Here is a 14,909-nt window from a genome sequence, read left to right as displayed (position 1 = left end):
AGGCCCTTGCTTTTCCATAAATAAGGGGATTAGCCTTCTTCTTCTTCTAGTGTTGTGCTGTATCGGTGGGGGGAATGGACCGGAATATTTGGTTTTATCAACTGAACTGATAAGGTAATTTGAAATGACCCCTTAAAGAGATTCGAGTGCTGACGTTTCAAGCCGTTAGCCTTTCGTCAGAGCGAATACTCGAAGGCCCCTTCCACGGTTTGGCTTTTGAAACGCTCCCCAGAGTGGATAAAATCCCGTTCTCACTAATCCTATTGACGAAAAGGATGCTTTTTCAAATTTATCAGGATTAGTGTGGACGGCATCTGAAAGTTTGCAGACGTCACGCGACCTATTAAAGTCACCTTTAAGGTTTACTTAGTGGCAGTCTCTGTCAGTTTGCTTTTTGCTTGTCTGTCAGTGTCGCATGGCATTTTAAATCCCCAAACGTGATAATAAAATATTCGAAGAATTATTTCGAAGCCTGGAAAGTCTTAATGGGTACAAACGATGTTTACTGTGAATTGCGGCTCACGTGGAAAGAAAAATAACATAGTTGTCAGCGTTTGCCAGCGCGGTTATCTCAATATAAAGTATAGTTGTTATAACACCCAACGGGTGAGCGGGGCCCTGATTCTAGAAATCGTGCTAACTTAAGATGTATCCTAAGTATTGATTCTATACACAAGTCTATTGGAGATAGCCCGAGAAGAAAACGTTCTCTATAATGAGCAGAAGGTAGCTCGCGGTTAGGCTAACAGTTACTTTTTATATTATCATTATTATGTCTATTTTTTTGAACAACTTTTCAGTTTACAATTTGCTCTGAAACCTGCTGCGGACAGTGTCTAGGCGACAGTTCCTGGACTGGGAAAAAATGTGTGTTTCATTGTCTTAAACTGTAGAATTTTTTGGTGATTTCGCAGTTCTGTGATATAATCCACTTCTGACAGTTGTTATTATTATTATTGACATTATTAATATTATTATTATTATTATTATTATTATTATTATTATTATTAGTGGTAGTAGTAGTAGTAGTAGTAGTAGTAGTAGTAGTAGTAGTAGTATTATGCAGTATAAAATGTACAAATGCATTTGTGTAAAACAATTTCATAGAGTGATCATTGTAACCTATGAGCTGATGAGCAAAACGACTTATTTACACAGTATATTAAACATACATAAGAAAATATCTTGTTGATAAAAGTGAGAGTCAACAATGAAGAAAATATATGCCTTAAAAAAAATTTAAAAACTTTAAAAATTAAAAACTTTAAAAAAGTTAACTGTTAATATCAACTCTAAATCAATGTCTCTCTCGTAATGCAGACGTCTTTCATTGGGAAGCTTCTTTCTTGTTAACTACTTTCTGCTCGCGTGAGCAGAATTATCATTGTCATTATTATTTTATTTCATTATGATTCTCATTTGAGTTTTTTAGTCTTTTTTTTTTTTTGTCTCTTTCTTAGTTATAGAGGACAGTTGCCAACTGGGAACTCGGTCCTGTTACGGCCCCCGCCACATCCTTCTCCTTTCTTTGCACTTGCCTTACATCTGATCAGTGCTTTGTATATTTTGTTACCATCTGAAGGGATTCAATAAATAAATACCACGCGACTGAAAGCTTTCCGTGCTCTGTTCGAAAGTAATATTATTCAAGCTTGCTTTGATAGCATAATCATGACATCACATAATGAAATATTTGTCTTCCGTGGCCGTATTAGTGCGTCGCGATGAAAGCTATTTTAATCTCAAGTAAATAAAAGGAACTCAGGCCAAATTTAAGTCTTCATTTTTATGGATAAATTTTGGAAACCAAAGTCACCAAAGGTGGAGTTTAATTTCTGATGTTGGAAAACATAGGTTCCGTGATTGACGCGTTTTTAATGATCCGCGAGCCAGAAAAAAAAATCCTTAATTGTTAACTCACAGTGAGGCAATAAGCTTCATGCTGTGATCTCTGTAGTGGTTAACCTCTTCTGACCAACCACATCCCTGTTAAATTATAAAAACTGTACATCTTGTCTCGCCAGGAGGAGAAACAAGGATTGCTTTGGATGGTAATTAGTTCAGCTAAGAACCCACGGGAAGATCCTCCAAAGACACTTAAGCCAGGTATGCCATTCTCTATTCACTTTTAGTCACTGGTTTAAAGTAAGTTATCCGAATGTTGATTCAAATATCTTCAAATGATCACGTTCAAACCGCTCGCGGTTGCGTCATGTTGCATTATTTTAAAATAAACGATTCTTTTCATGGCCGCACCTAAACTGCTGATATATGAAGTCAGTGGCTGGTGTAGTTCCGGGCTGAGTAGGAGGGTGAATTCGTCCACACGCCACAACCAGTTTCGATTGAAAACCTCGATCTTACCTTATGTTAGTTTTATCAGTTGTGTAAACATCGTGACTCCTACATTTTGTACTAAATTTAGCAGCAAAACATTCACTGAACAGCGGGTTAGAAGGTGCCAGTTGCTTGGCCCGGATTGATGTGGTCTTCACCACCCAGTCCGACAGAACTAGGGTGGTGGCCTTGTTCAAATGCCACCTCAAACCCATCCGTTTTCTTGTTAAAAAGTTAATAATTAGTGAACAACGTGTTTAGTAGTTTCAGCCTATTGTTATAGTTTCAGCCTAGTTGAAAACGAAAAAAGAAAGGCTAGAAAAGACGTACGATTCAAACAAGCCCGGCATTCTACCTCCACAACATAGGTTCCGTTACTCCAATTTCGTCAGCTTCGATTCCAGGCGAGAATCGGCGGCATAAATCTGAAATCGAAATGTGTACATACGTGATCAACTTTCAATTATGTTCCTTTGCAATGACTTAGTTAACTTCATAGAATACCGCGGATTTGTAGGTTTTCATTTCACTTTATGCCTTTAGTTATAATTACAAGCACTTCTGTAAAATTTTCTACCAAATGCGGTACAGTGTCGACAACCTGCATGTTTGGCAAAAATGTCATAATATCAGTATACTTCACTTTTGTAGATTCATGCATTGTTATTCAATTCATATCCCAACAGACCACCAGCTATTCTTCTACAAGCTTTTCTAAATTTTTAATCATGTGTAAAACTTATCATGATTACTGAAGATACCGCATCATTCTGAATACGTTGTTATATTACACTCCTCGAAGTTTAAGCGCTACGAGAAAAATAATGCAAAAAGTTATGTCTAGATGAAATTTGTTAGAGAAATCAGGGAGAAAAAAACATCCACAAATGTTTTTTTGAAAAATTCACAGTATGTAGATGCATATTGCATGGCAATGAAGGAACATTTGGTGGGTTTTAATTTTTTCTGATCAGCAAAACAAATCTCATGCAGTATATCCCGCAAAAAAAAATTGTTTCCACAAAAATATTTTCGGTATTAGTTTACCATGCGAATGCCACTTATCTTGAGAAACTTCAAAACAACTTGTCAGCTGGTGAGTCAAGGATCGTATTTGAAAATTGCATTTAGTTGCGAACATCACTGTTTCCCTATTTCCTCGTTTGAGTGTTATGTCACTCCGCTAACTCAGAACTAAAGCGCAATCGATTTGAGTTCAATCACCGTGAGCTGTATTGCGAAGATGCAAAACTTTTAAGAATACGCCAGTCCTCTCTCGTGGTTTCAAAGATGACAACCCGAAGAAAATAATGGGAAACGTGCTCACTTTTTATGCGGGTAAATAGTCACTTCTTTACATATTCGGCAAAATCAGTTTTGAATCTTGTTCATATTCCTTAACAATGGTGGAGGAGGACAACGTTTCGAAGAACTGGTGCGATAAAGCTGATCCTCGTGATAAACTTCTATATTGCGTTAGCTAGGTGATTTTGTGGGAAATTCCATCTCGTGGATTTATTCCACAATGTTAAGAAGAAAAGCGCTCGGCAGCTGTTAAATCCAGTTGTGAGAGATGGAAAGAATATCAAAATACTACTTTGTAAAGTAAAGAAGATTTCATCAGTCATTGTTGAAAGGTGTAGAAAGCTTAGCTGTCGGGAATAACAACACCTATTATCTTTCCATTATTTTTATTATCAGCGAACGACAGAATGAAACTTAAATATTGATTTAATAAAGAAAAGATTTCCACCAACATAAAGGGCTATAGAATGTTACCTGACGGAAATGGAGACAGCCATTATCATTGCCTTTAAAAATTCCATTATATTAATTAATACCACCATCAGGTTACAGATCTAGACGGCAGAATATCAAACATTAGTTGAACAAAAGATTTTAATCACCATTAAAAGGTATTGAATGTTAGCTATCGGAAATAAAATCAAAGTTAAAACAAAGACGGTTGAATATCTTTGTTTTCACCGTACAAAAATGTTATTGAATGCATATATCAAAATAGATCATACCGTGATGTTTGGATGCAAGTGTAACAGTCATATAACTGAATAGTTTTCCTCTGATCTTGTCGCGAGTTCGACCTTGCCCATCCTCGGCTTCTAGTAGGCGACACTGCGAGGTTTATGGATGGTAAATTCAATTCACCGTTCGTAAGCTAATCAGGGAAAAAGTAACTGTAATAACCAAAACAGGTTTGTTCTTCATTTTAAAATTACTTATAATGTTAGATACCTTTCGCATACGTTGGACAAGAAGGGATTAATTCAGTACTTTCGCTAGTATTGTATGAAATCTTGAAGCGTCAAGTTGAATTCAGTTGAAATGTGCGTACAAACTGTTCATAATTTATACGTTTGGGCATGATCTGAAGAATTTATTTATACGCAAGGTTTCTCCAATTTCAATTTATTTAGAAAATAATTCGGTACTTTTTTTCAGTCTAGCTTTAGAGTAAAAACTTAATTTAGGAGTCTGAAATATTTATTGTGGAAGGGAACTGATTAGTCAGATGGCTAGACTTCTCATACGGTTTATTTTTCACCGATTATATATTTGTTAACATTTGACTAAAAATTATTCTTTATCACCTGAGCTTCTCCACTCCCATTTAGTTCAGTTTATTATGGCCTCGAGCAAAGGAAAATGGTCCTTTTGCATATATTTAGAATTTAAATTTAAGCACTTCGGATAAATCTTTTTTAAAACAAATACAAAACTGAAGATAAAAACAAACTGAAACAAATATCAAGTCTTTTCAAGATGGCACCAGCGGAACAAGTACTGTCTGCCCGCCTTAGAGAAGTGGCCGCTTTAAAGAGAGTGTATTTAAAGACAAACGAGTGAAATTAGGCCGGAAACAGCCGACTTGACGGTTCGATTCCGCCTTGACACTGAGACGTCCCTGACAGTAGTGCTCGCGGCTACTGCAGTATGCAAATCTAACTTGCAACTTCCTTTGTTTGTTCATGTACTTGACTTGGCGTTACCGTTCGTCGATATACGTAATAGATACAGAATAGGGAGATAACCGGCAAATCTTCAAAATCAATGTTATCGATAATCTCAATGAAAAGCCGATAAATCTTGAAAAAAATGTTAGAAAAGTCAGTAGATCTTTAAAAGCAGAAAACTGCGGAATCTTGAACAGTTGATGAATCCGTTGAAAAAACGCGAAACTGGTCTTGAAAAAGTCGAAACATTGAAACTGAAGGGAAAAATTAATCAGTGAAAAGTGGTAAGTGAAACTGAAAAGTGCTATAGAATTTACAAGCTAACTAGTGAAATCATTGCCATTGAAAACAGAATAAATTTGACGCGTTGAAGCCGTTCTCTACCGGATTCTTACCAGACGCGTTTTTGTACCGTTCAGAGACGAGTTTTCCGTGGATGAAAAAGTAAACGTCCGGCGAGACAGTGATACAGTCACCATTCGTCGATTGACAAAGCGGAGCGAATTTCGATGGCAAAAACATATTTTTGATTGAAGAAGTTTGCAGTGAACAGTCGCTTCCACAGTCGTATTTTCTGAGTACCCACCTTTCAGGCCTGGCGTGCTTTGTCTCAAAACTCCCGATCACACTTCGCCAGCCCGAAAAACTATTTTCCGTACACAATGTTTATAACCAGAAATTGGCTTTTTGACTGTTATCAGCTGTTATGAAACTCTAAAACGCTGACACTTTACAATAAGGCTAGTTGAGGCTTAAATGTACCACCAGCTGATAGCGGGTTCGGAAACGCTTCGGGAGTTTGACGAAATGCACCGGCCCCCGATCTAAATGCCTTAGTTGCGTACCAGCAGCGACCGAGCGGAGGGTGGCTGAATTATTCAAGCAGAGATAACAGTGACGTCCTCGATTCTTAGCTGATCAAAGAAAACGATCTCTTTATCTGACCAGTGTTTCAAGATTTTTCACCTGTTTGCAAGATTTTCCCCGTTTTTCAAAATTTATCAAGGTTTCTAAAATTTTTTTTTTTACTATTTCAAGGTGAACCATTTTTTTTTTGTCAAGATTTCTGAGTTATGATAGACATCGTACGCGAACCCATGTTACTTAAATTTTTAATTGTATGTTCAAGATTTACCGATTTTTCCAATTATTTACAACTTGTTCGAGAATACTGCCGGAATACTGATTATAGATGTCACGCATTTTTTTTTATGATAGACAAAAAATATACAAAATTTAATGCTGATAATTTATCTTGGTACACGGCTCCAGTACCAATCTCAAAATATTGCTTGATGATGCTTTTCTCGCTCTCAAAACTCTTCCTCGGATAGATAAAATAGCCGTTCGAACGCCCTTGGAGACCGGAAGCGGCTCGGTATTCTCAAGCTACAAACTGGAAAGGTAAAGCCATGAAAAAAACTCCGAGATGAAAAACAAAATGTAGTTTGAACTGGGTTTTGTAGCCGCGACCTTTTACCATACCTATGCGACCGTTCTGCCACTCAGCTTTTCAGAGCCTCATTTGGGAGTTGATCCATACCCTAAGGTGACACAATTATTTCTATGTAGGTAAATATTTATTTTTCATATGGTACAATTGTCATAGTGGAAAGCATCTTAATTTATGAATCCGGCAATGAAGAAGCTAATATCCTGCCTGAAAGTCATTTGTCCATTTTCCGTTGTTTCATGAGAGAGGATGTTTTTATCGCTGAAACAAATACGGCCATTTTTTTTCTTAGAGCTTCAAAGTTGCGGCGTCATTTGGTGAGTTCGTTGCCGTGTTTACTGATATAAAAGAAGGTAGGTACAAAGCTTGGTCAGCACGCAAGCAAAATGCCAATCATTTTCTTCACGCAATACCGAAAGTGCATATACCATTCAGAGCAGAGTTTTAAGTGTTCATCGATTCTTGTGTTTCGCTTTCACGCGCAGGGACTTTTAGTTCTTTAAATTGAACCCGGCCAATTCTGACGCAAACTAATATTCCGAGTTCACTTTATGCCGAGATGTCTCTTTACACGATATTTATTCTACCACTGACAGCAAAACGATCCGCACTTGTGCAATATAGAACACAATTATGTTTTCTCTCACTCTAAAATCAACAGAAAATTGCGAGAGTTAATCGAAAGTGCCTTCGGTGGAGAAACAACTTTCCGTGACTCGTGTTTGACAGCTACTAACTGTACCGCGTCAATCAATCAAACAATCAATTAATATATCTTGCATGTCCGCACCGAAACGTCGACAAAATAACTTATTGTGCTTGTGGAAGGAAACATCGGAGCCGAACTTTAATTAAGCAGGTAGCTAGCCGGGGGCAGAAAACGGATCTATAGATTTGTTTAACGCCAGTCACATGGGAGAAACAACCCGGCGCTGCCGCGCAGTTTGACAATGTGGTAAGCTTAGTTTGTATCGGATAAAGAAAAAGGGAAGATGTTTCTCTGAAGGGCCTAATAGTCGCATAAAGATTTGCCGATAACATCTCCTCTTTAGGTAAAAAATCTGGCGCTGAATCATTTTAAATGCTGCTGATGGCTTGATAATCATACCACACACGTGAAATAGGAGTCAGGTATGTTTTTTCCATTCCTCAGTTGATTTTGGACACGATCCACTGTTTTGGGAAGCAACAAGAGCTACTCAAACAACGTCAAGGCATACATACTTTTCAATAAGTTATGGACTCCCCCCCGGAAATTTAGAATCTTAAAATATTTAGATTTACTGTACTGCCAAAATGAAACTTAACTCAAGCTGACTTCTTTATATGCGGCTAATTATATCTTTTAATTTTTTGCTCCATAAATTGACTTTTTGCCAGAAAAATTTCAAATGTTTTCAACTTATGAAAACGGACGGTAGATTTACAAAGTTAAATAATTTCGTCACCATTTTCACTCCTCGTGTTGGCCTAAATTTGATCTGCTTGTAACAAACTAGCATGACAAAAACCAACAGCTTAATTTTGTTCATGATGTTAAACAAGCTTTTCTCAAACTCATTAATAATTCATCAAGAGAAAACAAAGAAAATCACTACCGTGACCGTGGTTTGGGTATGTGATCCTAATTACCATAAAATTTTGCCAACTTTAGCCTTGTATTTCTCCAAGAATTATTGATCATTTGAGAAGCCATATTAAACACTCGAAAGTGTGTTTCATCAGATATCCAAACACCTCGAAGTCGTTTAAAAAAACTCGGCTGCGCCTCGTTTTTTCAACCTACTTCTCAGTGTTTGGATATCTGATGAAACACACCTTCTCGTGTTTGATATATTACGTCAAAAATGGCGTTTCGGTTGCATGGCAGGTCTTCGGTCCGGCTAACGATTTCCGTTGTGCCAACTAAAAAATGGTTCAAAGACCAATCTGACGTAACTTCCCGTAGGCTTTTAGTATTTTTTTCGTTTCGTGAATAATAGAAAGTTTACCTGAGTGAAGTCAAGAAAGTGAAGTCAAATTAACCTTCGAAAAGTCTATTAAAATTTTATTTTCCACAATGAAAAATGACGTGATGAACAGGAAAATTATTGCAGCCACCGGATGTCTTGCCAATGGCTACATATAACATGGTTTGAACGCAGGAGTTACAAAATAAAGTTGATTTTCTATCGGTTGTCCAAGCGCCAGTCCCTCAGTTTAGGACTGCATGCATTTACCCGGATGATCATATTTACCGACCTATCAACGGTCCTCCTGCTTTTTCTTCTACCTTGTATTAAATTTCATTTCTAGACTGAGATCAAGAAGTAAAATTATTGGCGCCAGATCAAGCAAGATAACAAAGTCGTCTGCCAAATGCATTTAACATATCAGTAATTAGACTTTCACATTAGGCAGTTGGGACTAATGGATGGTGATTGCTAAAAGAAGCGATACAAACAGGAAGTAAAAATGACATTAACTTGTTTCGCTTTCTTTTGAAACAGGAAGTGTCAGTTTACATCATAAAAATTAATTTTTTATGTAGCTGAAAGGTGCATACAGTAAAAAAAATGCTGAAAAGACTTCCATTAGTACTGAAATAAGCAGCTGCTGCTGTATGTTAGTTGGCAGCCGTGGTTGCCGTGGTAACGAATTCAAACCTTTGCAAATTAAGAGGTCTTAGAGGCGGCGAGAGAGTTGCCGAGGTTTATGCTGATGCTGGAAGCACAAGAATATCGAGACCAAAATCTTTTGTTTTACGTTTGTGAACAGTGTTCGGTGCGAAGGCGAACCAAACTTAAGACTTGTAACTCAGCATTGTATTTCACTATGTATTTGGAATACGATTCCTTAGAAAATACCTAGCACAAATAAAATAAGTAAGTTAGGGACAATACTGACTAAACGGAAACAGAAAATCGCAAAAAAGGCGAAAGTAAATTAAAAAAAAAACAGAAAAAAAATCTAAAAGGCTTACCAATGCTGATGTGCAGAGGGAGCTGACAAAACTTGAAATTAATTTTAAACCATTTACGATATGAACAAAAAGGCTACGAAAGAAATTAACATATGGCGCGAAAATAAAGGCGAGCGGAATGTGACTAAAATTAACAATATAATGGTAAAAAAATAAAACACGGTAACAAAACACCTATAAACCGGAATAAATAAGCTATGGTTGAATAACTTCATGGAAACGTTTCTATTTAATATACTAAAAATCAACTCTCATAATTCACGGGCGGACTGATGCAAATCGGTCAAAGAAGGAACTCGTGAGGCGCAAACTGCTGAAAGCGTGGATTCTCGCGTGCGAGCCTCTTTGTCTCACTCTTTCGTTGTTCGCCCTGGACTGTTCGTTCAAACAATTAAAGTAAGTGACACACTCGGACACCAACCCACGGTCTGGCCAGTACCTAACGCATGCGCACAGCCATATCACCCGAGCAGTGGCAGCCATGGACAGCTGTTTCGGCCTTGTTAGGCCTCATCAGCACGGCTATGCCATGCTGTATGGTATGATGTGAGCCGAAAAGACTGGACTCCCACAAAAACGGGCTTTGAGAAAGTCTATCAGAAAGCAAGCAATGTCGTTCACTGATCCCTACTAATGACTGGATAATCAGTGATATTAAAAATTGTTATTCTTGTAACTGTGGCTATTTATTTATTCGTTTTCGTTTGAGTATTATTCGTTTTACTGCAGCAATATTCTGAAAATAACAGCAATAGCCACATGCAGTCGTAGACTGCAAGTTTACAAGTTAGCCATAAAATACAAAACGACATGTTTTCAATAATTCGTTGTTGCGTCACTTTCCTGTTGGAAACTGCAAGGAGGCATGACTGTTAATCAAATTCGCGTATCCTGATTGGCTAACTTGTAAAAAAACGTTTGTTGGGTGGCCACCATAAGGCGCTTCGCACTGTAATAACACAAGCATTATGAGACGTCCGGTTTTCAATACAATGAAAAATGTAAAATTGAAGGTAATATCTGCAGTGATGTTTTTAAACTGGAAAACGAACAATGGTTGAATTACAAATTGTAGCTATTAATACGTGTTTAGCATTATAAAAACGGAGTGGAAATATATATTTAAAGTCAGTTCATTAGAAGAAGCCGGAAAAATAAATGTATGTTAGTTAAAGCTAGCCATTAGTTTCTGTTTACATCACAAATTGTTCGCTTCTGAGAAGTTAAACACCATACAAAATTCGCGTACATAAAACTAGCAAAGGTGATCGCTAAATTTAGAGTGAAGAAGATCCGCTAGTTTAGTATCCATTTGCACAAAGACGTCCATTAAGTAAGCGTAGATTGCATTTACTTCAGCTGATATAAAACATTACGGCTTTTAGTCAAAATGTACCCACAATCGATCAATATCACGTTTGTCCTTGAATAGACATACAGGAAGACCATTAAAGTTTACAGTGGACATTACTCAAAAATCAGGTAATATTCCCATTTAAACATAGGAGTTTGTATTAAGTTCAATTTGTATAAAAAGACAGAATAGAGCTTGTCCTTGAGGAACCCACAATCGTGTGAAACCCACTAATCATCATTCCGACTCGTTTTCTTTGGCCGGACACCGAAGCAATTAGCCAATGCCAAATACATCTCGTTAAATCAAGCCAGTCAGTTTGTAAAGCGCCAGTTATACGTAAAGTATCAGCCGGTAGAGTTTTTTTTGTGTGTTTTTGTTTGTGGAAAAAAGAAGATCCTCAAGTTGGAGTAAAGTACTACGAGGAAGGCATACAGGACATAAGTGATCGTTTTGCAGCTCTTCCAAGTTGAATAGTCTAAAATAATACACCCTTAATTGTCCTCCGTCATGATAGAATTATGACATCTCTAAGAGGGTTTACAAAATCATAATTATATTTTTATTTCACAAGAAATTTGCATTACTCCTTTTATGCTGGCTGTTAGAGTTCATTAGAAAAACAACAAAAGAAACGTCCTTGTTCCTCGTCGTTGATCCTTTGATTAAACTGAACGAGTCTCGATTCAAGTTATACTGCCTTATTTCACTGAGTGATTCATATTGTCCTTGTCTCCGAGTTTTTCGTCTCTTTTAGTTTTAGTATTAAATTTTTACCTGGTTAGTAAACAATATGTAAACATGGACATGATAATGATATACGCCCGAAAACAGTTTTGCTGCCATGATACATTCAACTTTGTTAATTTGACATATTAATATTAACTAATCGCTCGGATATTGAACGTGAGCGCTGATTTACTGGATAAAAATAAATTGCAATGAAGTAAAAATCGGCATCGAACTTCAAGCTCCGGAATCGTGAAAACACTGATGAGTAACTTTGTCACTGGTATGTACAAAGCTCCGCTGATGCCAGAAACGTAAACAATAGAGCTAAATTTATAACACCTTGCATGAATTACAGCCATCTGCCAAAACAACGTCATGGTTTCGTCTCTCTTTCCAATGCACGGAAGAGAATTGCTCAGTTTTGATAAATTTTATACGGCGGGAGGTCTTTATTCTGAAATTTTCCAGCTTGGACGCGATCCTTTCTCAGCAAGAATTGTTGCTTTTACGAAATTCAATGAGCTATTATCCTGTAATTCCGAAATAGCAACTGTTTTGGTGGATACGTCTCTTGTCATAAAGGTAATCTTCAAACGTTATGGCATGTTTGCACGAAAATTAAATCGTAAATTGTACAATGCCCCTTTAGCAAGGAAACATTGATATGGTTAGGGTAAACAAATTTAAGTTTATATAGAAGGGCCTGTTGCTGTTTCAATGATCCTATTTTCCCCAGTACTATGTTTCTTGAACAAGGCGGCATTTTCGATGACTTTCAAATCTCTTTTGGTAATCTTTCAGATACAAATATTAAAGGCGTCTGATGAATCGAGCTTCTAAAGGGAAACGAAAACAAGGTAAGTTTAGTTTTTATCGCCCTTTTTGAATAATCAGTTGCGCATAATCGTAATCATGAAAGCCGCGTTTGAACGTTTGTTTACATTGCGTTTAAGGGCAAAAAGCGAATTAGGACGGAGTGATAACTCCTTGATAGTGTTTATTTATTTTCTAGTTTGGAGATTACGATTGTTTTATTAGTGAAAGCTTATGTAAAATAGCAGATTTGTGGCATGAAAGGGACACTTTTATACGCTTTCACGGACGATGCAACCCTGTTTAATGTTAATTCTTTTGCGACCCTGACTTGTTGCCGTGTCGTGCGACGCCTCGGTTGGTAAAAGATATACTTTAATCTTCTGATTGTTCTAGATTTTCCAATTTTTCTTTTTGTATTTATTTTATTTTTTTTTTTGCTAACCACAAATTGTTTGAATCTAACGGGTTTTTGGCAAACCATATATATATATGTATAATTAATTTGCCGCTTTTATGCTGTAATGATCATAATCGTCTTCCTCTTTTTTTAGGGGAAAAAAATTAATATGAATAATAAAACATCCGCGCGGGGCGGCCGACCGGTCATCCTCCAGTGATCGCTCAATTGGTTTCATTACTATCACAATTTTCAAAAAAATGTCGGTATAGCCTTGCAAAAAGTTCAGAAGGGGCTACTAACCCAACGTGAATAAAATCAATTTGTATGTGTTTCTTGCGAAATGTCCATCACCACGCATTAACAACCAACGAAGACTCCAGCACGAAGTATGAATTTGAGAGGCAATATTCTCTTCATCGCTAGAAAAACTACACGAGTTTTTCTCAGTTTCTTTTCGATGACTTTTGCTTTGAGTGACTAAAAAGTGGAAAACGTTGGAAGCCGCCCGTGACAGGCCGCAAAAGACCCGGGAATTAAAGTCTAGCTGCGTCATCTATTTTTAGAGAACGCTTTTGTTGAAAAAGTCTGGCAGACGTTTTCAAGTTCTTCCTTTGCGCCTTGGAAATTAGTAAAAACTTATTGTGGTTTGTTATTTTCTTTGAAAATCCACTTGATTTCGCCTCTTTGGCCGGATCTGGAGGCAATTCACGCATGAGGAAAGTACTTAAATATAAATTAATAATTTCATGACATACCCTTTAAATTGAGGATCAGTGCCAACGCTACTCGACTCGGGGCCGAGATAGCTTTCAGTGAAACGGTTTCTTTTTTACTGATAAAATTTTAACTGAGTTTGTCATTTATTCCCATTTTGTATGCCAATGCTCATCAGATCAGCTCAATTGTCAATTGACATGACTGCAGCTCGTCTGACATGAATGGAAATTATGGCGGGCCTTAATGTTAATTTCTTTTCTCCATTCTAATCTCAACGCCAAAATAGGCAAGGTGTTGCCTAGTGATTAAGACAGACTAGCTTGATAAAGGTATTTAACGTGACTTGGATGTGTCTTTAGTAATCGCGCCTGTTTGTGCTTCCGTGACATAAAGCACTCACAACTGAACAAGACGTTTATATGATAAACCTGGTTAATATGACCAGACGGCTTAGTACGCGCCTTCATCTGATTTCGCTGAAAGACTGTAAGTACAGCCAGAAGGGCAATTTGTGAGGTGCTGAAAATCATACTGAACTAGACAAATTTAAAGACAGTTAAACTCTTCGACCATGAAAAAGTTTTGTGTTTTAGTGATACACTGGGGGCGACTTGCGCACGATGACTGTCAAAACCCCCTGAAATACTGCACTTTCAAAACTCGCAAAAGCACAACAAAGTTCACTGAAATTACCAATTCATCGCATCTCGAACAGTTTCGTGTACTATGTTAGCGTCATAACCGAAAGTGCCAACTCCACGCAGGAACTGCAAACGAAAATTGTCACGGTTGCCACGTCTCCTAGCTGTTCCTACTCGGTTACGTAAGTACGTAAGCGTTACGTGCCTTCTTTAATTCATTAGAAAACGGCTGTGAACGTTTGTTCACTGAGCGAAAGGATTTAACAACTGCAAAGTTATCCCCATTTAAGGTGGGAACGGACAAAAAATCTTCTGGTGAACTTCATAGCCCATGCTCAAAATCTCAAAAGGTAATCAGGCAGATAAATTGTATTGATATAACTTATTTCATGTCAGTTAGGAGGGGGCTCTTCACATAAGCGTTCAATTGTTTCTCTTTTCTTTTGGACGGAGGAAGGAATTCGCTTACGTCTGATGAAGGTTTCGTTATGAGCTGGCGCATGCTTTTAATTAGAATGCACTATT

The 14,909-nt window shown here is 37.4% G+C and overlaps 1 protein-coding gene across 9 annotated transcripts in view; it reads left to right on the top strand.

The window, feature by feature from the left end:
- Nucleotides 1-14,909, top strand: part of LOC146464805 (octopamine receptor beta-2R-like) — a 28,941-nt gene that overhangs the window by 10,803 nt on the left and 3,229 nt on the right. For 2 of the 9 annotated variants that reach the window (XM_085129525.1, XM_085129524.1), the window contains 2 exons: nucleotides 2,025-2,106; nucleotides 12,612-12,667. The gene's annotated coding sequence lies outside the window, so the exon portion shown is untranslated. Of the gene's footprint in view, nucleotides 1-2,024; nucleotides 2,107-4,484; nucleotides 4,551-7,005; nucleotides 7,894-10,390; nucleotides 12,668-12,709; nucleotides 14,230-14,286; nucleotides 14,735-14,909 lie in introns of those variants that run through there. The other 7 variants (XM_085129529.1, XM_085129528.1, XM_085129527.1 and 4 more) reach the window with 7 other exon arrangements.

The sequence above is a fragment of the Pavona decussata genome, unplaced genomic scaffold (genome assembly GCF_977016875.1).
Source record: "Pavona decussata unplaced genomic scaffold, jaPavDecu1.1 SCAFFOLD_161, whole genome shotgun sequence".
Classification (NCBI taxonomy): Eukaryota; Metazoa; Cnidaria; class Anthozoa; order Scleractinia; family Agariciidae; genus Pavona; species Pavona decussata.
This window is presented reverse-complemented; position numbering and strand designations above follow the sequence as displayed.